This window comes from Conger conger, chromosome 3 (assembly GCF_963514075.1).
Source record: "Conger conger chromosome 3, fConCon1.1, whole genome shotgun sequence".
Classification (NCBI taxonomy): Eukaryota; Metazoa; Chordata; class Actinopteri; order Anguilliformes; family Congridae; genus Conger; species Conger conger.
Window position 1 is genome coordinate 4,238,142 of NC_083762.1, and position 19,401 is coordinate 4,257,542.

Consider the following 19,401-nt stretch of genomic DNA (forward strand, 5'->3'; position numbering starts at 1 on the left):
CAGGATAAGCAGCTTAAGATAATGGATGGATGGACATACCTAAGTGCTCACTGAGTGGATATAGTGTCTATTGTAAATATACTGTATGTCTATTATAATTATTGCCTGTGTGTATGCTTCATTGTGTTCTATTTGCTAAAACAGTTTACCTGCTGCTTCTCAGTGGTTTTTTCTCACATATGGAACTGTACTTCCCTCTCGGGTTTTCAGCGCACTTGCTCCACGGTTGTTGTCGCTCACTCTCCTGTACGTCTCTCTGAATGAGAGCATCTGCTAAACGCCTGCAATGTAATCTGATGTAACGTGATGCTTCCAGCTCCACATGAGCGTAGCGCGTCGCTGTAAAAAATAGTTTTTAAACGTTCTGAGTAAACGTGAGAGTTTCCTGGGGAAAGTTGTGCATCATACTTGGTGCGGCTGTTCCACTGATGTAACACATGGGGTAGAGGGGGCTGACGGAGGTGATAGCATGTGGGTTTGTGGTGGAACAGAGGAGAGGGCCCTCTGCACAGTGCAACCTCTCTAAAATGGCTGCATGGAGTGCATTAGGGTGCACAGTGCAAACGGCCCACCGTGCACAGTGCAGTATCATAAACCACCCATACACCACACACCAGCTGAGGTGGAGAGGGAGAGAACAATGTTTTTGCCAATTTCATCAGGGGCTGATTATGTGGCAGGTTGAGAGAGCCAGGTTATGAATTTAGCCAGGACACTGGGGAACCCCCTACTTGCTAATGGAAAGCATGGTATATTCCTGGGTTTCAGAGAGAGAGAGGAGGGGGCTTCAGTAATGCAGTTGGCGCTGGCACTTACACATACACACACACACACACACCTACCCACCCACACACACACACACACACACACAGACACACTTAACACTTAGGCGCAGACACGCCCCTCACATAACCACCCAAATGCACACAAACCTGTGACCTTATTTTTTCCTTTCAAATGAAAATACCCTCATTTAACCTGAGCAGCCTTGTATTTTTAAACATTATGATGTGATTACCAACTATGAACTGCCTTGTGATACGAATAATTTTCAGTACACTGATGACAAAATATGGGCCTACATTACAGCAGAGCACAGTGTAATTCACGTGTGTGATCTTCTACAGATTATTATCTGCAGAACCCACATCAGACAAACATTAAAAATCTTACAGGAGAGGACAATTGATTTTTCAGATTTCCTAATTTTATTGTATATAATATTAAATAGCCCACAGAAAGAAATGGGGAATGCTCAGTGGAGTGTAAGGATAATTTTCTTAATTGATTCTTATGAGAAAATTGAGAAGTTATAAGCAAGAAAACTTTTTTATTAATGGCTCTCGGAATACGCAGTTATGTCTAATCTCACCGTGAATGATCTTATTCTTACATTTCGTGTACAGATGCTCTCTCACCTCCTTACTGACCACACATTTATTGTTTTGCTCCCTCCTAGAGGCCAACTTAAGGAATACACTATTGGAAGGGATTTGTTTGTACCAACAACAAGTTCATATATTTTTTTACAAGCATACATTATTTATTGTGAGGGTCAACGTGCTAACATCAAGAAGTCGAATGGAAAATATAGCCCGTTCCTCCAATTCTATTGGCTGTCAAAATAATAGTCTACAATAGTCTACAATGACGGCCAATAATATTCAGCGTTGTACGACGGCGACTCTTCTGATTGGCTGATGTCCGTTTGCAGTTGATTTGATGAAGGACAATCCTCCCTGGAGCAATATGGAGTTCAGGGTTGAGCTTGAGCTAAACTGCGGCACGGATCTGATTGAACCGCCAACCTTTCAGGTCCCAGTCATGCGCCTTAGGGGTGAGAGCATCTGTTTCGGCATTTCAGCAGCTGAATTGGGGAGTATTTCGTGACGGAGGATTACTGAGTTCAGCTGGATAACTGTGCTGAGTAAAAGCCGGAGCAGCTCTTTTTACTTCAGTCCACGGTCCAGATTCTGGAGGGTTTCTGAGTTTTACTTATATCCAGCTAACTCAGTAATCCTGCTTTGTGGGCTTTACTCAGTGCAGTTATCCTGCTTTGTGGGTTTTACTCAGTGCAGTTATCCAGCTAACTCAGTAATCCTGCTCTGTGGGTTTTACTCGGTGCAGTTATCCAGCTAACTCAGTAATGCTGCTTTGTGGGTTTTACTCAGTGCAGTTATCCAGCTAACTCAGTAATCCTGCTTTGTGGGTTTTACACGGTGCAGTAATCCAGCTAATTTAGTAATTCTGCTTTGTGGGCTTTACTCAGTGCAGTTATCCAGCTAACTCAGTAATCCTGCTCTGCGGGTTTTACTCAGTGCAGTTATCCAGCTAACTCAGTAATCCAGTTCTGCGGGTTTTATTCAGTGCAGTCATCCAGCTAACTCAGTAATCCTGCTTTGTGGGTTTTACTCGGTGCAGTTATCCAGCTAACTCAGGAATCCTGCTCTGTGGGTTTTACTCAGTGCAGTTATTCAGCTAACTCAGAAATACTGCTTTGTGGGCTTTACTCAGTGCAGTTATCCTGCTTTGTGGGTTTTTCTCAGTGCAGTTATCCAGCTAACTCAGTAATCCTGCTCTGTGGGTTTTACTCAGTGCAGTTATCCAGCTAACTCAGTAATCCTGCTCTGTGGGTTTTACTCGGTGCAGTTATCCAGCTAACTCAGTAATGCTGCTTTGTGGGTTTTACTCAGTGCAGTTATCCAGCTAACTCAGTAATCCTGCTCTGTGGGTTTACCATGGTGCAGTAATCCAGCTAATTTAGTAATTCTGCTTTGTGGGCTTTACTCAGTGCAGTTATCCAGCTAACTCAGTAATCCTGCTCTGTGGGTTTTACTCAGTGCAGTTATCCTGCTTTGTGGGTTTTACTCAGTGCAGTTATCCAGCTAACTCAGTAATCCTGCTCTGTGGGTTTTACTCGGTGCAGTTATCCAGCTAACTCAGTAATGCTGCTTTGTGGGTTTTACTCAGTGCAGTTATCCAGCTAACTCAGTAATCCTGCTCTGTGGGTTTACCATGGTGCAGTAATCCAGCTAATTTAGTAATTCTGCTTTGTGGGCTTTACTCAGTGCAGTTATCCAGCTAACTCAGAAATACTGCTTTGTGGGCTTTACTCAGTGCAGTTATCCTGCTTTGTGGGTTTTTCTCAGTGCAGTTATCCAGCTAACTCAGTAATCCTGCTTTGTGGGTTTTTCTCAGTGCAGTTATCCATCGAACTCAGTAATCCTGCTTTGTGGGTTTTACTCAGTGCAGTTATCCAGCTAACTCAGTAATCCTGCTCTGTGGGTTTTACTCGGTGCAGTTATCCAGCTAACTCAGTAATGCTGCTTTGTGGGTTTTACTCAGTGCAGTTATCCAGCTAACTCAGTAATCCTGCTCTGTGGGTTTTACTCAGTGCAGTTATCCAGCTAACTCAGTAATCCTGCTCTGTGGGTTTTACTCGGTGCAGTTATCCAGCTAACTCAGAAATACTGCTTTGTGGACTTTACTCAGTGCAGTAATCCTGCTCTGTGGGTTTTACTCAGTGCAGTTATCCAGCTAACTCAGCAATCCTGCTCTGTGGGTTTTACTCGGTGCAGTTATCCAGCTAACTCAGTAATGCTGCTTTGTGGGTTTTACTGGGTGCAGTTATCCAGCTAACTCAGTAATCCTGCTCTGTGGGATTTACTCAGTGCAGTTATCCAGCTAACTCAGTAATCCTGCTCTGTGGGTTTTACTCGGTGCAGTTACCCAGCTAACTCAGAAATACTGCTTTGTGGGCTTTACTCGGTGCAGTTATCCTGCTTTGTGGGTTTTTCTCAGTGCAGTTATCCAGCTAACTCAGTAATCCTGCTCTGTGGGTTTTACACGGTGCAGTTATCCAGCTAACTAAGTAATGCTGCTTTGTGGGTTTTACTCGGTGCAGTTATCCAGCTAACTCAGTAATCCTGCTCTGTGGGATTTACTCAGTGCAGTTATCCAGCTAACTCAGTAATCCTGCTCTGTGGGTTTTACCCGGTGCAGTTATCCAGCTAACTCAGAAATACTGCTTTGTGGACTTTACTCAGTGCAGGTATCCTGCTTTGTGGGTTTTTCTCAGTGCAGTTATCCAGCTAACTCAGTAACCCTGCTCTGTGGGTTTTACTCAGTGCAGTTATCCAGCTAACTCAGTAATGCTGCTTTGTGGGTTTTACTCAGTGCAGTTATCCAGCTAACTCAGTAAGCCTGCTCTGTGGGTTTTACTCGGTGCAGTTATCCAGCTAACTCAGAAATACTGCTTTGTGGACTTTACTCAGTGCAGTTATCCTGCTTTGTGGGTTATTCTCAGTGCAGTTATCCAGCTAACTCAGTAATCCTGCTCTGTGGGTTTTACTCAGTGCAGTTATCCAGCTAACTCAGTAATCCTGCTCTGTGGGTTTTACTCAGTGCAGTTATCCAGCTAACTCAGTAATCCTGCTCTGTGGGTTTTACTCGGTGCAGTTATCCAGCTAACGCAGAAATACTGCTTTGTGGGCTTTACTCAGTGCAGTTATCCTGCTTTGTGGGTTTTTCTCAGTGCAGTTATCCAGCTAACTCAGTAATCCTGCTCTGTGGGTTTTACTCAGTGCAGTTATCCAGCTAACTCAGTAATCCTGCTCTGTGGGTTTTACTCGGTGCAGTTATCCAGCTAACTCAGTAATGCTGCTTTGTGGGTTTTACTCAGTGCAGTTATCCAGCTAACTCAGTAATCCTGCTCTGTGGGTATTACTCAGTGCAGTTATCCAGCTAACTCAGTAGTCCTGCTCTGTGGGTTTTACTCGGTGCAGTTATCCAGCTAACTCAGAAATACTGCTTTGTGGGCTTTACTCAGTGCAGTTATCCTGCTTTGTGGGTTTTTCTCAGTGCAGTTATTTAGCTAACTCAGTTATCCTGCTCTGTGGGTTTTACTCAGTGCAGTTATCCAGCTAACTCAGTAATCCTGCTCTGTGGGTTTTACTCGGTTCAGTTATCCAGCTAACTCAGTAATGCTGCTTTGTGGGTTTTACTCAGTGCAGTTATCCTGCTTTGTGGGTTTTTCTCAGTGCAGTTATCCAGCTAACTCAGTAATCCTGCTTTGTGGGTTTTTCTCAGTGCAGTTATCCATCGAACTCAGTAATCCTGCTTTGTGGGTTTTACTCAGTGCAGTTATCCAGCTAACTCAGTAATCCTGCTCTGTGGGTTTTACTCGGTGCAGTTATCCAGCTAACTCAGTAATGCTGCTTTGTGGGTTTTACTCAGTGCAGTTATCCAGCTAACTCAGTAATCCTGCTCTGTGGGTTTTACTCAGTGCAGTTATCCAGCTAACTCAGTAATCCTGCTCTGTGGGTTTTACTCGGTGCAGTTATCCAGCTAACTCAGAAATACTGCTTTGTGGACTTTACTCAGTGCAGTAATCCTGCTCTGTGGGTTTTACTCAGTGCAGTTATCCAGCTAACTCAGCAATCCTGCTCTGTGGGTTTTACTCGGTGCAGTTATCCAGCTAACTCAGTAATGCTGCTTTGTGGGTTTTACTGGGTGCAGTTATCCAGCTAACTCAGTAATCCTGCTCTGTGGGATTTACTCAGTGCAGTTATCCAGCTAACTCAGTAATCCTGCTCTGTGGGTTTTACTCGGTGCAGTTACCCAGCTAACTCAGAAATACTGCTTTGTGGGCTTTACTCGGTGCAGTTATCCTGCTTTGTGGGTTTTTCTCAGTGCAGTTATCCAGCTAACTCAGTAATCCTGCTCTGTGGGTTTTACACGGTGCAGTTATCCAGCTAACTAAGTAATGCTGCTTTGTGGGTTTTACTCGGTGCAGTTATCCAGCTAACTCAGTAATCCTGCTCTGTGGGATTTACTCAGTGCAGTTATCCAGCTAACTCAGTAATCCTGCTCTGTGGGTTTTACCCGGTGCAGTTATCCAGCTAACTCAGAAATACTGCTTTGTGGACTTTACTCAGTGCAGGTATCCTGCTTTGTGGGTTTTTCTCAGTGCAGTTATCCAGCTAACTCAGTAACCCTGCTCTGTGGGTTTTACTCAGTGCAGTTATCCAGCTAACTCAGTAATGCTGCTTTGTGGGTTTTACTCAGTGCAGTTATCCAGCTAACTCAGTAAGCCTGCTCTGTGGGTTTTACTCGGTGCAGTTATCCAGCTAACTCAGAAATACTGCTTTGTGGACTTTACTCAGTGCAGTTATCCTGCTTTGTGGGTTATTCTCAGTGCAGTTATCCAGCTAACTCAGTAATCCTGCTCTGTGGGTTTTACTCAGTGCAGTTATCCAGCTAACTCAGTAATCCTGCTCTGTGGGTTTTACTCAGTGCAGTTATCCAGCTAACTCAGTAATCCTGCTCTGTGGGTTTTACTCGGTGCAGTTATCCAGCTAACGCAGAAATACTGCTTTGTGGGCTTTACTCAGTGCAGTTATCCTGCTTTGTGGGTTTTTCTCAGTGCAGTTATCCAGCTAACTCAGTAATCCTGCTCTGTGGGTTTTACTCAGTGCAGTTATCCAGCTAACTCAGTAATCCTGCTCTGTGGGTTTTACTCGGTGCAGTTATCCAGCTAACTCAGTAATGCTGCTTTGTGGGTTTTACTCAGTGCAGTTATCCAGCTAACTCAGTAATCCTGCTCTGTGGGTATTACTCAGTGCAGTTATCCAGCTAACTCAGTAGTCCTGCTCTGTGGGTTTTACTCGGTGCAGTTATCCAGCTAACTCAGAAATACTGCTTTGTGGGCTTTACTCAGTGCAGTTATCCTGCTTTGTGGGTTTTTCTCAGTGCAGTTATTTAGCTAACTCAGTTATCCTGCTCTGTGGGTTTTACTCAGTGCAGTTATCCAGCTAACTCAGTAATCCTGCTCTGTGGGTTTTACTCGGTTCAGTTATCCAGCTAACTCAGTAATGCTGCTTTGTGGGTTTTACTCAGTGCAGTTATCCAGCTAACTCAGTAATCCTGCTTTGTGGGTTTAACACGGTGCAGTTATCCAGGTAATTTAGTAATTCTGCTTTGTGGGCTTTACTCAGTGCAGTTATCCAGCTAACTCAGTAATCCTGCTCTGCGGGTTTTACTCAGTGCAGTTATCCTGCTAACTCAGTAATGCTGTTTTGTGGGTTTTACTCAGTGCAGTTATCCAGCTAACTCAGTAATCCTGCTCTGTGGGTTTTACTCGGTGCAGTTATCCAGCTAACTCAGTAATGCTGCTTTGTGGGTTTTACTCAGTGCAGTTATCCAGCTAACTCAGAAATACTGCTTTGTGGGCTTTACTCAGTGCAGTTATCCTGCTTTGTGGGTTTTTCTCAGTGCAGTTATCCAGCTAACTCAGTAATCCTGCTCTGTGGGTTTTACTCAGTGCAGTTATCCAGCTAACTCAGTAATCCTGCTCTGTGGGTTTTACTCGGTGCAGTTATCCAGCTAACTCAGTAATGCTGCTTTGTGGGTTTTACTCAGTGCAGTTATCCAGCTAACTCAGTAATCCTGCTCTGTGGGTATTACTCAGTGCAGTTATCCAGCTAACTCAGTAGTCCTGCTCTGTGGGTATTACTCGGTGCAGTTACCCAGCTAACTCAGAAATACTGCTTTGTGGGCTTTACTCGGTGCAGTTATCCTGCTTTGTGGGTTTTTCTCAGTGCAGTTATCCAGCTAACTCAGTAATCCTGCTCTGTGGGTTTTACACGGTGCAGTTATCCAGCTAACTAAGTAATGCTGCTTTGTGGGTTTTACTCGGTGCAGTTATCCAGCTAACTCAGTAATCCTGCTCTGTGGGATTTACTCAGTGCATTTATCCAGCTAACTCAGTAATCCTGCTCTGTGGGTTTTACCCGGTTCAGTTATCCAGCTAACTCAGAAATACTGCTTTGTGGACTTTACTCATTGCAGGTATCCTGCTTTGTGGGTTTTTCTCAGTGCAGTTATCCAGCTAACTCAGTAACCCTGCTCTGTGGGTTTTACTCAGTGCAGTTATCCAGCTAACTCAGTAATGCTGCTTTGTGGGTTTTACTCAGTGCAGTTATCCAGCTAACTCAGTAAGCCTGCTCTGTGGGTTTTACTCGGTGCAGTTATCCAGCTAACTCAGAAATACTGCTTTGTGGACTTTACTCAGTGCAGTTATCCTGCTTTGTGGGTTATTCTCAGTGCAGTTATCCAGCTAACTCAGTAATCCTGCTCTGTGGGTTTTACTCAGTGCAGTTATCCAGCTAACTCAGTAATCCTGCTCTGTGGGTTTTACTCAGTGCAGTTATCCAGCTAACTCAGTAATCCTGCTCTGTGGGTTTTACTCGGTGCAGTTATCCAGCTAACGCAGAAATACTGCTTTGTGGGCTTTACTCAGTGCAGTTATCCTGCTTTGTGGGTTTTTCTCAGTGCAGTTATCCAGCTAACTCAGTAATCCTGCTCTGTGGGTTTTACTCAGTGCAGTTATCCAGCTAACTCAGTAATCCTGCTCTGTGGGTTTTACTCGGTGCAGTTATCCAGCTAACTCAGTAATGCTGCTTTGTGGGTTTTACTCAGTGCAGTTATCCAGCTAACTCAGTAATCCTGCTCTGTGGGTATTACTCAGTGCAGTTATCCAGCTAACTCAGTAGTCCTGCTCTGTGGGTTTTACTCGGTGCAGTTATCCAGCTAACTCAGAAATACTGCTTTGTGGGCTTTACTCAGTGCAGTTATCCTGCTTTGTGGGTTTTTCTCAGTGCAGTTATCCAGCTTTGTGGGTTTTTCTCAGTGCAGTTATTTAGCTAACTCAGTTATCCTGCTCTGTGGGTTTTACTCAGTGCAGTTATCCAGCTAACTCAGAAATACTGCTTTGTGGACTTTACTCAGTGCAGTAATCCTGCTCTGTGGGTTTTACTCAGTGCAGTTATCCAGCTAACTCAGCAATCCTGCTCTGTGGGTTTTACTCGGTGCAGTTATCCAGCTAACTCAGTAATGCTGCTTTGTGGGTTTTACTGGGTGCAGTTATCCAGCTAACTCAGTAATCCTGCTCTGTGGGATTTACTCAGTGCAGTTATCCAGCTAACTCAGTAATCCTGCTCTGTGGGTTTTACTCGGTGCAGTTACCCAGCTAACTCAGAAATACTGCTTTGTGGGCTTTACTCGGTGCAGTTATCCTGCTTTGTGGGTTTTTCTCAGTGCAGTTATCCAGCTAACTCAGTAATCCTGCTCTGTGGGTTTTACACGGTGCAGTTATCCAGCTAACTAAGTAATGCTGCTTTGTGGGTTTTACTCGGTGCAGTTATCCAGCTAACTCAGTAATCCTGCTCTGTGGGTATTACTCAGTGCAGTTATCCAGCTAACTCAGTAGTCCTGCTCTGTGGGTATTACTCGGTGCAGTTACCCAGCTAACTCAGAAATACTGCTTTGTGGGCTTTACTCGGTGCAGTTATCCTGCTTTGTGGGTTTTTCTCAGTGCAGTTATCCAGCTAACTCAGTAATCCTGCTCTGTGGGTTTTACACGGTGCAGTTATCCAGCTAACTAAGTAATGCTGCTTTGTGGGTTTTACTCGGTGCAGTTATCCAGCTAACTCAGTAATCCTGCTCTGTGGGATTTACTCAGTGCATTTATCCAGCTAACTCAGTAATCCTGCTCTGTGGGTTTTACCCGGTTCAGTTATCCAGCTAACTCAGAAATACTGCTTTGTGGACTTTACTCAGTGCAGGTATCCTGCTTTGTGGGTTTTTCTCAGTGCAGTTATCCAGCTAACTCAGTAACCCTGCTCTGTGGGTTTTACTCAGTGCAGTTATCCAGCTAACTCAGTAATGCTGCTTTGTGGGTTTTACTCAGTGCAGTTATCCAGCTAACTCAGTAAGCCTGCTCTGTGGGTTTTACTCGGTGCAGTTATCCAGCTAACTCAGAAATACTGCTTTGTGGACTTTACTCAGTGCAGTTATCCTGCTTTGTGGGTTATTCTCAGTGCAGTTATCCAGCTAACTCAGTAATCCTGCTCTGTGGGTTTTACTCAGTGCAGTTATCCAGCTAACTCAGTAATCCTGCTCTGTGGGTTTTACTCAGTGCAGTTATCCAGCTAACTCAGTAATCCTGCTCTGTGGGTTTTACTCGGTGCAGTTATCCAGCTAACGCAGAAATACTGCTTTGTGGGCTTTACTCAGTGCAGTTATCCTGCTTTGTGGGTTTTTCTCAGTGCAGTTATCCAGCTAACTCAGTAATCCTGCTCTGTGGGTTTTACTCAGTGCAGTTATCCAGCTAACTCAGTAATCCTGCTCTGTGGGTTTTACTCGGTGCAGTTATCCAGCTAACTCAGTAATGCTGCTTTGTGGGTTTTACTCAGTGCAGTTATCCAGCTAACTCAGTAATCCTGCTCTGTGGGTATTACTCAGTGCAGTTATCCAGCTAACTCAGTAGTCCTGCTCTGTGGGTTTTACTCGGTGCAGTTATCCAGCTAACTCAGAAATACTGCTTTGTGGGCTTTACTCAGTGCAGTTATCCTGCTTTGTGGGTTTTTCTCAGTGCAGTTATCCAGCTTTGTGGGTTTTTCTCAGTGCAGTTATTTAGCTAACTCAGTTATCCTGCTCTGTGGGTTTTACTCAGTGCAGTTATCCAGCTAACTCAGAAATACTGCTTTGTGGACTTTACTCAGTGCAGTAATCCTGCTCTGTGGGTTTTACTCAGTGCAGTTATCCAGCTAACTCAGCAATCCTGCTCTGTGGGTTTTACTCGGTGCAGTTATCCAGCTAACTCAGTAATGCTGCTTTGTGGGTTTTACTGGGTGCAGTTATCCAGCTAACTCAGTAATCCTGCTCTGTGGGATTTACTCAGTGCAGTTATCCAGCTAACTCAGTAATCCTGCTCTGTGGGTTTTACTCGGTGCAGTTACCCAGCTAACTCAGAAATACTGCTTTGTGGGCTTTACTCGGTGCAGTTATCCTGCTTTGTGGGTTTTTCTCAGTGCAGTTATCCAGCTAACTCAGTAATCCTGCTCTGTGGGTTTTACACGGTGCAGTTATCCAGCTAACTAAGTAATGCTGCTTTGTGGGTTTTACTCGGTGCAGTTATCCAGCTAACTCAGTAATCCTGCTCTGTGGGATTTACTCAGTGCAGTTATCCAGCTAACTCAGTAATCCTGCTCTGTGGGTTTTACCCGGTGCAGTTATCCAGCTAACTCAGAAATACTGCTTTGTGGACTTTACTCAGTGCAGGTATCCTGCTTTGTGGGTTTTTCTCAGTGCAGTTATCCAGCTAACTCAGTAACCCTGCTCTGTGGGTTTTACTCAGTGCAGTTATCCAGCTAACTCAGTAATGCTGCTTTGTGGGTTTTACTCAGTGCAGTTATCCAGCTAACTCAGTAAGCCTGCTCTGTGGGTTTTACTCGGTGCAGTTATCCAGCTAACTCAGAAATACTGCTTTGTGGACTTTACTCAGTGCAGTTATCCTGCTTTGTGGGTTATTCTCAGTGCAGTTATCCAGCTAACTCAGTAATCCTGCTCTGTGGGTTTTACTCAGTGCAGTTATCCAGCTAACTCAGTAATCCTGCTCTGTGGGTTTTACTCAGTGCAGTTATCCAGCTAACTCAGTAATCCTGCTCTGTGGGTTTTACTCGGTGCAGTTATCCAGCTAACGCAGAAATACTGCTTTGTGGGCTTTACTCAGTGCAGTTATCCTGCTTTGTGGGTTTTTCTCAGTGCAGTTATCCAGCTAACTCAGTAATCCTGCTCTGTGGGTTTTACTCAGTGCAGTTATCCAGCTAACTCAGTAATCCTGCTCTGTGGGTTTTACTCGGTGCAGTTATCCAGCTAACTCAGTAATGCTGCTTTGTGGGTTTTACTCAGTGCAGTTATCCAGCTAACTCAGTAATCCTGCTCTGTGGGTATTACTCAGTGCAGTTATCCAGCTAACTCAGTAGTCCTGCTCTGTGAGTTTTACTCGGTGCAGTTATCCAGCTAACTCAGAAATACTGCTTTGTGGGCTTTACTCAGTGCAGTTATCCTGCTTTGTGGGTTTTTCTCAGTGCAGTTATTTAGCTAACTCAGTTATCCTGCTCTGTGGGTTTTACTCAGTGCAGTTATCCAGCTAACTCAGTAATCCTGCTCTGTGGGTTTTACTCGGTTCAGTTATCCAGCTAACTCAGTAATGCTGCTTTGTGGGTTTTACTCAGTGCAGTTATCCAGCTAACTCAGTAATCCTGCTTTGTGGGTTTAACACGGTGCAGTTATCCAGGTAATTTAGTAATTCTGCTTTGTGGGCTTTACTCAGTGCAGTTATCCAGCTAACTCAGTAATCCTGCTCTGCGGGTTTTACTCAGTGCAGTTATCCTGCTAACTCAGTAATGCTGTTTTGTGGGTTTTACTCAGTGCAGTTATCCAGCTAACTCAGTAATCCTGCTCTGTGGGTTTTACTCAGTGCAGTTATCCAGCTAACTCAGTAATGCTGCTTTGTGGGTTTTACTCAGTGCAGTTATCCAGCTAACTCAGAAATACTGCTTTGTGGGCTTTACTCAGTGCAGTTATCCTGCTTTGTGGGTTTTTCTCAGTGCAGTTATCCAGCTAACTCAGTAATCCTGCTCTGTGGGTTTTACTCAGTGCAGTTATCCAGCTAACTCAGTAATCCTGCTCTGTGGGTTTTACTCGGTGCAGTTATCCAGCTAACTCAGTAATGCTGCTTTGTGGGTTTTACTCAGTGCAGTTATCCAGCTAACTCAGTAATCCTGCTCTGTGGGTATTACTCAGTGCAGTTATCCAGCTAACTCAGTAGTCCTGCTCTGTGGGTTTTACTCGGTGCAGTTATCCAGCTAACTCAGTAATGCTGCTTTGTGGGTTTTACTCAGTGCAGTTATCCAGCTAACTCAGTAATCCTGCTCTGTGGGTATTACTCAGTGCAGTTATCCAGCTAACTCAGCAATCCTGCTCTGTGGGTTTTACTCGGTGCAGTTATCCAGCTAACTCAGTAATGCTGCTTTGTGGGTTTTACTGGGTGCAGTTATCCAGCTAACTCAGTAATCCTGCTCTGTGGGATTTACTCAGTGCAGTTATCCAGCTAACTCAGTAATCCTGCTCTGTGGGTTTTACTCGGTGCAGTTACCCAGCTAACTCAGAAATACTGCTTTGTGGGCTTTACTCGGTGCAGTTATCCTGCTTTGTGGGTTTTTCTCAGTGCAGTTATCCAGCTAACTCAGTAATCCTGCTCTGTGGGTTTTACACGGTGCAGTTATCCAGCTAACTAAGTAATGCTGCTTTGTGGGTTTTACTCGGTGCAGTTATCCAGCTAACTCAGTAATCCTGCTCTGTGGGATTTACTCAGTGCAGTTATCCAGCTAACTCAGTAATCCTGCTCTGTGGGTTTTACCCGGTGCAGTTATCCAGCTAACTCAGAAATACTGCTTTGTGGACTTTACTCAGTGCAGGTATCCTGCTTTGTGGGTTTTTCTCAGTGCAGTTATCCAGCTAACTCAGTAACCCTGCTCTGTGGGTTTTACTCAGTGCAGTTATCCAGCTAACTCAGTAATGCTGCTTTGTGGGTTTTACTCAGTGCAGTTATCCAGCTAACTCAGTAAGCCTGCTCTGTGGGTTTTACTCGGTGCAGTTATCCAGCTAACTCAGAAATACTGCTTTGTGGACTTTACTCAGTGCAGTTATCCTGCTTTGTGGGTTATTCTCAGTGCAGTTATCCAGCTAACTCAGTAATCCTGCTCTGTGGGTTTTACTCAGTGCAGTTATCCAGCTAACTCAGTAATCCTGCTCTGTGGGTTTTACTCAGTGCAGTTATCCAGCTAACTCAGTAATCCTGCTCTGTGGGTTTTACTCGGTGCAGTTATCCAGCTAACGCAGAAATACTGCTTTGTGGGCTTTACTCAGTGCAGTTATCCTGCTTTGTGGGTTTTTCTCAGTGCAGTTATCCAGCTAACTCAGTAATCCTGCTCTGTGGGTTTTACTCAGTGCAGTTATCCAGCTAACTCAGTAATCCTGCTCTGTGGGTTTTACTCGGTGCAGTTATCCAGCTAACTCAGTAATGCTGCTTTGTGGGTTTTACTCAGTGCAGTTATCCAGCTAACTCAGTAATCCTGCTCTGTGGGTATTACTCAGTGCAGTTATCCAGCTAACTCAGTAGTCCTGCTCTGTGAGTTTTACTCGGTGCAGTTATCCAGCTAACTCAGAAATACTGCTTTGTGGGCTTTACTCAGTGCAGTTATCCTGCTTTGTGGGTTTTTCTCAGTGCAGTTATTTAGCTAACTCAGTTATCCTGCTCTGTGGGTTTTACTCAGTGCAGTTATCCAGCTAACTCAGTAATCCTGCTCTGTGGGTTTTACTCGGTTCAGTTATCCAGCTAACTCAGTAATGCTGCTTTGTGGGTTTTACTCAGTGCAGTTATCCAGCTAACTCAGTAATCCTGCTTTGTGGGTTTAACACGGTGCAGTTATCCAGGTAATTTAGTAATTCTGCTTTGTGGGCTTTACTCAGTGCAGTTATCCAGCTAACTCAGTAATCCTGCTCTGCGGGTTTTACTCAGTGCAGTTATCCTGCTAACTCAGTAATGCTGTTTTGTGGGTTTTACTCAGTGCAGTTATCCAGCTAACTCAGTAATCCTGCTCTGTGGGTTTTACTCAGTGCAGTTATCCAGCTAACTCAGTAATGCTGCTTTGTGGGTTTTACTCAGTGCAGTTATCCAGCTAACTCAGAAATACTGCTTTGTGGGCTTTACTCAGTGCAGTTATCCTGCTTTGTGGGTTTTTCTCAGTGCAGTTATCCAGCTAACTCAGTAATCCTGCTCTGTGGGTTTTACTCAGTGCAGTTATCCAGCTAACTCAGTAATCCTGCTCTGTGGGTTTTACTCGGTGCAGTTATCCAGCTAACTCAGTAATGCTGCTTTGTGGGTTTTACTCAGTGCAGTTATCCAGCTAACTCAGTAATCCTGCTCTGTGGGTATTACTCAGTGCAGTTATCCAGCTAACTCAGTAGTCCTGCTCTGTGGGTTTTACTCGGTGCAGTTACCCAGCTAACTCAGAAATACTGCTTTGTGGGCTTTACTCGGTGCAGTTATCCTGCTTTGTGGGTTTTTCTCAGTGCAGTTATCCAGCTAACTCAGTAATCCTGCTCTGTGGGTTTTACACGGTGCAGTTATCCAGCTAACTCAGTAATCCTGCTCTGTGGGTTTTACTCAGTGCAGTTATCCAGCTAACTCAGTAATGCTGCTTTGTGGGTTTTACTCAGTGCAGTTATCCAGCTAACTCAGAAATACTGCTTTGTGGGCTTTACTCAGTGCAGTTATCCTGCTTTGTGGGTTTTTCTCAGTGCAGTTATCCAGCTAACTCAGTAATCCTGCTCTGTGGGTTTTACTCAGTGCAGTTATCCAGCTAACTCAGTAATCCTGCTCTGTGGGTTTTACTCGGTGCAGTTATCCAGCTAACTCAGTAATGCTGCTTTGTGGGTTTTACTCAGTGCAGTTATCCAGCTAACTCAGTAATCCTGCTCTGTGGGTATTACTCAGTGCAGTTATCCAGCTAACTCAGTAGTCCTGCTCTGTGGGTTTTACTCGGTGCAGTTACCCAGCTAACTCAGAAATACTGCTTTGTGGGCTTTACTCGGTGCAGTTATCCTGCTTTGTGGGTTTTTCTCAGTGCAGTTATCCAGCTAACTCAGTAATCCTGCTCTGTGGGTTTTACACGGTGCAGTTATCCAGCTAACTAAGTAATGCTGCTTTGTGGGTTTTACTCGGTGCAGTTATCCAGCTAACTCAGTAATCCTGCTCTGTGGGATTTACTCAGTGCAGTTATCCAGCTAACTCAGTAATCCTGCTCTGTGGGTTTTACCCGGTTCAGTTATCCAGCTAACTCAGAAATACTGCTTTGTGGACTTTACTCAGTGCAGGTATCCTGCTTTGTGGGTTTTTCTCAGTGCAGTTATCCAGCTAACTCAGTAACCCTGCTCTGTGGGTTTTACTCAGTGCAGTTATCCAGCTAACTCAGTAATGCTGCTTTGTGGGTTTTACTCAGTGCAGTTATCCAGCTAACTCAGTAAGCCTGCTCTGTGGGTTTTACTCGGTGCAGTTATCCAGCTAACTCAGAAATACTGCTTTGTGGACTTTACTCAGTGCAGTTATCCTGCTTTGTGGGTTATTCTCAGTGCAGTTATCCAGCTAACTCAGTAATCCTGCTCTGTGGGTTTTACTCAGTGCAGTTATCCAGCTAACTCAGTAATCCTGCTCTGTGGGTTTTACTCAGTGCAGTTATCCAGCTAACTCAGTAATCCTGCTCTGTGGGTTTTACTCGGTGCAGTTATCCAGCTAACGCAGAAATACTGCTTTGTGGGCTTTACTCAGTGCAGTTATCCTGCTTTGTGGGTTTTTCTCAGTGCAGTTATCCAGCTAACTCAGTAATCCTGCTCTGTGGGTTTTACTCAGTGCAGTTATCCAGCTAACTCAGTAATCCTGCTCTGTGGGTTTTACTCGGTGCAGTTATCCAGCTAACTCAGTAATGCTGCTTTGTGGGTTTTACTCAGTGCAGTTATCCAGCTAACTCAGTAATCCTGCTCTGTGGGTATTACTCAGTGCAGTTATCCAGCTAACTCAGTAGTCCTGCTCTGTGGGTTTTACTCGGTGCAGTTATCCAGCTAACTCAGAAATACTGCTTTGTGGGCTTCACTCAGTGCAGTTATCCTGCTTTGTGGGTTTTTCTCAGTGCAGTTATCCAGCTTTGTGGGTTTTTCTCAGTGCAGTTATTTAGCTAACTCAGTTATCCTGCTCTGTGGGTTTTACTCAGTGCAGTTATCCAGCTAACTCAGTAATCCTGCTCTGTGGGTTTTACTCGGTTCAGTTATCCAGCTAACTCAGTAATGCTGCTTTGTGGGTTTTACTCAGTGCAGTTATCCAGCTAACTCAGTAATCCTGCTTTGTGGGTTTAACAGGGTGCAGTTATCCAGGTAATTTAGTAATTCTGCTTTGTGGGCTTTACTCAGTGCAGTTATCCAGCTAACTCAGTAATCCTGCTCTGCGGGTTTTACTCAGTGCAGTTATCCTGCTAACTCAGTAATGCTGTTTTGTGGGTTTTACTCAGTGCAGTTATCCAGCTAACTCAGTAATCCTGCTCTGTGGGTTTTACTCGGTGCAGTTATCCAGCTAACTCAGTAATGCTGCTTTGTGGGTTTTACTCAGTGCAGTTATCCAGCTAACTCAGAAATACTGCTTTGTGGGCTTTACTCAGTGCAGTTATCCTGCTTTGTGGGTTTTTCTCAGTGCAGTTATCCAGCTAACTCAGTAACCCTGCTCTGTGGGTTTTACTCAGTGCAGTTATCCAGCTAACTCAGTAACCCTGCTCTGTGGGTTTTACTCAGTGCAGTTATCCAGCTAACTCAGTAATGCTGCTTTGTGGGTTTTACTCAGTGCAGTTATCCAGCTAACTCAGTAATCCTGCTCTGTGGGTATTACTCAGTGCAGTTATCCAGCTAACTCAGTAGTCCTGCTCTGTGGGTTTTACTCGGTGCAGTTATCCAGCTAACTCAGAAATACTGCTTTGTGGGCTTTACTCAGTGCAGTTATCCTGCTTTGTGGGTTTTTCTCAGTGCAGTTATTTAGCTAACTATGTTATCCTGCTCTGTGGGTTTTACTCAGTGCAGTTATCCAGCTAACTCAGTAATCCTGCTCTGTGGGTTTTACTCGGTTCAGTTATCCAGCTAACTCAGTAATGCTGCTTTGTGGGTTTTACTCAGTGCAGTTTTCCAGCTAACTCAGTAATCCTGCTTTGTGGGTTTAACACTGTGCAGTTATCCAGGTAATTTAGTAATTCTGCTTTGTGGGCTTTACTCAGTGCAGTTATCCAGCTAACTCAGTAATCCTGCTCTGCGGGTTTTACTCAGTGCAGTTATCCTGCTAACTCAGTAATGCTGTTTTGTGGGTTTTACTCAGTGCAGTTATCCAGCTAACTCAGTAATCCTGCTTTGTGGGTTTTACACGGTGCAGTTATCCAGCTAATTTAGTAATCCTGCTTTGTGGGTTTTACTCAGTGCAGTTATCCAGCTAACTCAGTAATCCTGCTCTGTGGGTTTTACTCGGTGCAGTTATCCAGCTAACTCACTAATGCTGCTTTGTGGGTTTTACTCAGTGCAGTTATCCAGCTAACTCAGTAATCCTGCTTTGTGGGTTTAACACGGTGCAGTTATCCAGCTAATTTAGTAATTCTGCTTTGTGGGCTTTACTCAGTGCAGTTATCCAGCTAACTCAGTAATCCTGCTCTGTGGGTTTTACTCAGTGCAGTTATCCAGCTAACTCAGTAATGCTGCTTTGTGGGTTTTACTCAGTGCAGTTATCCAGCTAACTCAGTAATCCTGCTTTGTGGGTTTAACACGGTGCAGTTATCCAGCTAATTTAGTAATTCTGCTTTGTGGGCTTTACTCAGTGCAGTTATCCAGCTAATTTAGTAATTCTGCTCTGTGGGTTTTACTCAGTGCAGTTATCCAGCTAACTCAGTAATCCTGCTCTGTGGGTTTTACTCAGTGCAGTTATCCACCTAACACAGAAATACTGCTTTGTGGGCTTTACTCAGTGCAGTTATCCTGCTTTGTGGGTTTTTCTCAGTGCAGTTATCCAGCTAACTCAGTAATCCTGCTCTGTGGGTTTTACTCAGTGCAGTTATCCAGCTAACTCAGTAATCCTGCTTTGTGGGTTTTACTCAGTGCAGTTATCCAGCTAACTCAGTAATCCTGCTCTGTGGGTTTTACTCGGTGCAGTTATCCTGCTTTGTGGGTTTTTCTCAGTGCAGTTATCCACCTAACTCAGAAATACTGCTTTGTGGGTTTTACTCAGTGCAGTTATCCAGCTAACTCAGAAATACTGCTTTGTGGGCTTTACTCAGTGCAGTTATCCTGCTTTGTGGGTTTTTCTCAGTGCAGTTATCCAGCTAACTCAGTAATCCTGCTCTGTGGGTTTTACTCAGTGCAGTTATCCAGCTAACTCAGTAATCCTGCTCTGTGGGTTTTACTCGGTGCAGTTATCCAGCTAACTCAGTAATGCTGCTTTGTGGGTTTTACTCAGTGCAGTTATCCAGCTAACTCAGTAATCCTGCTCTGTGGGTATTACTCAGTGCAGTTATCCAGCTAACTCAGTAGTCCTGCTCTGTGGGTTTTACTCGGTGCAGTTATCCAGCTAACTCAGAAATACTGCTTTGTGGGCTTTACTCAGTGCAGTTATCCTGCTTTGTGGGTTTTTCTCAGTGCAGTTATTTAGCTAACTCAGTAATCCTGCTTTGTGGGTTTAACACGGTGCAGTTATCCAGCTAATTTAGTAATTCTGCTTTGTGGGCTTTACTCAGTGCAGTTATCCAGCTAACTCAGTAATCCTGCTTTGTGGGTTTAACACGGTGCAGTTATCCAGCTAATTTAGTAATTCTGCTTTGTGGGCTTTACTCAGTGCAGTTATCCAGCTAACTCAGTAATCCTGCTCTGTGGGTTTTACTCAGTGCAGTTATCCAGCTAACTCAGTAATGCTGCTTTGTG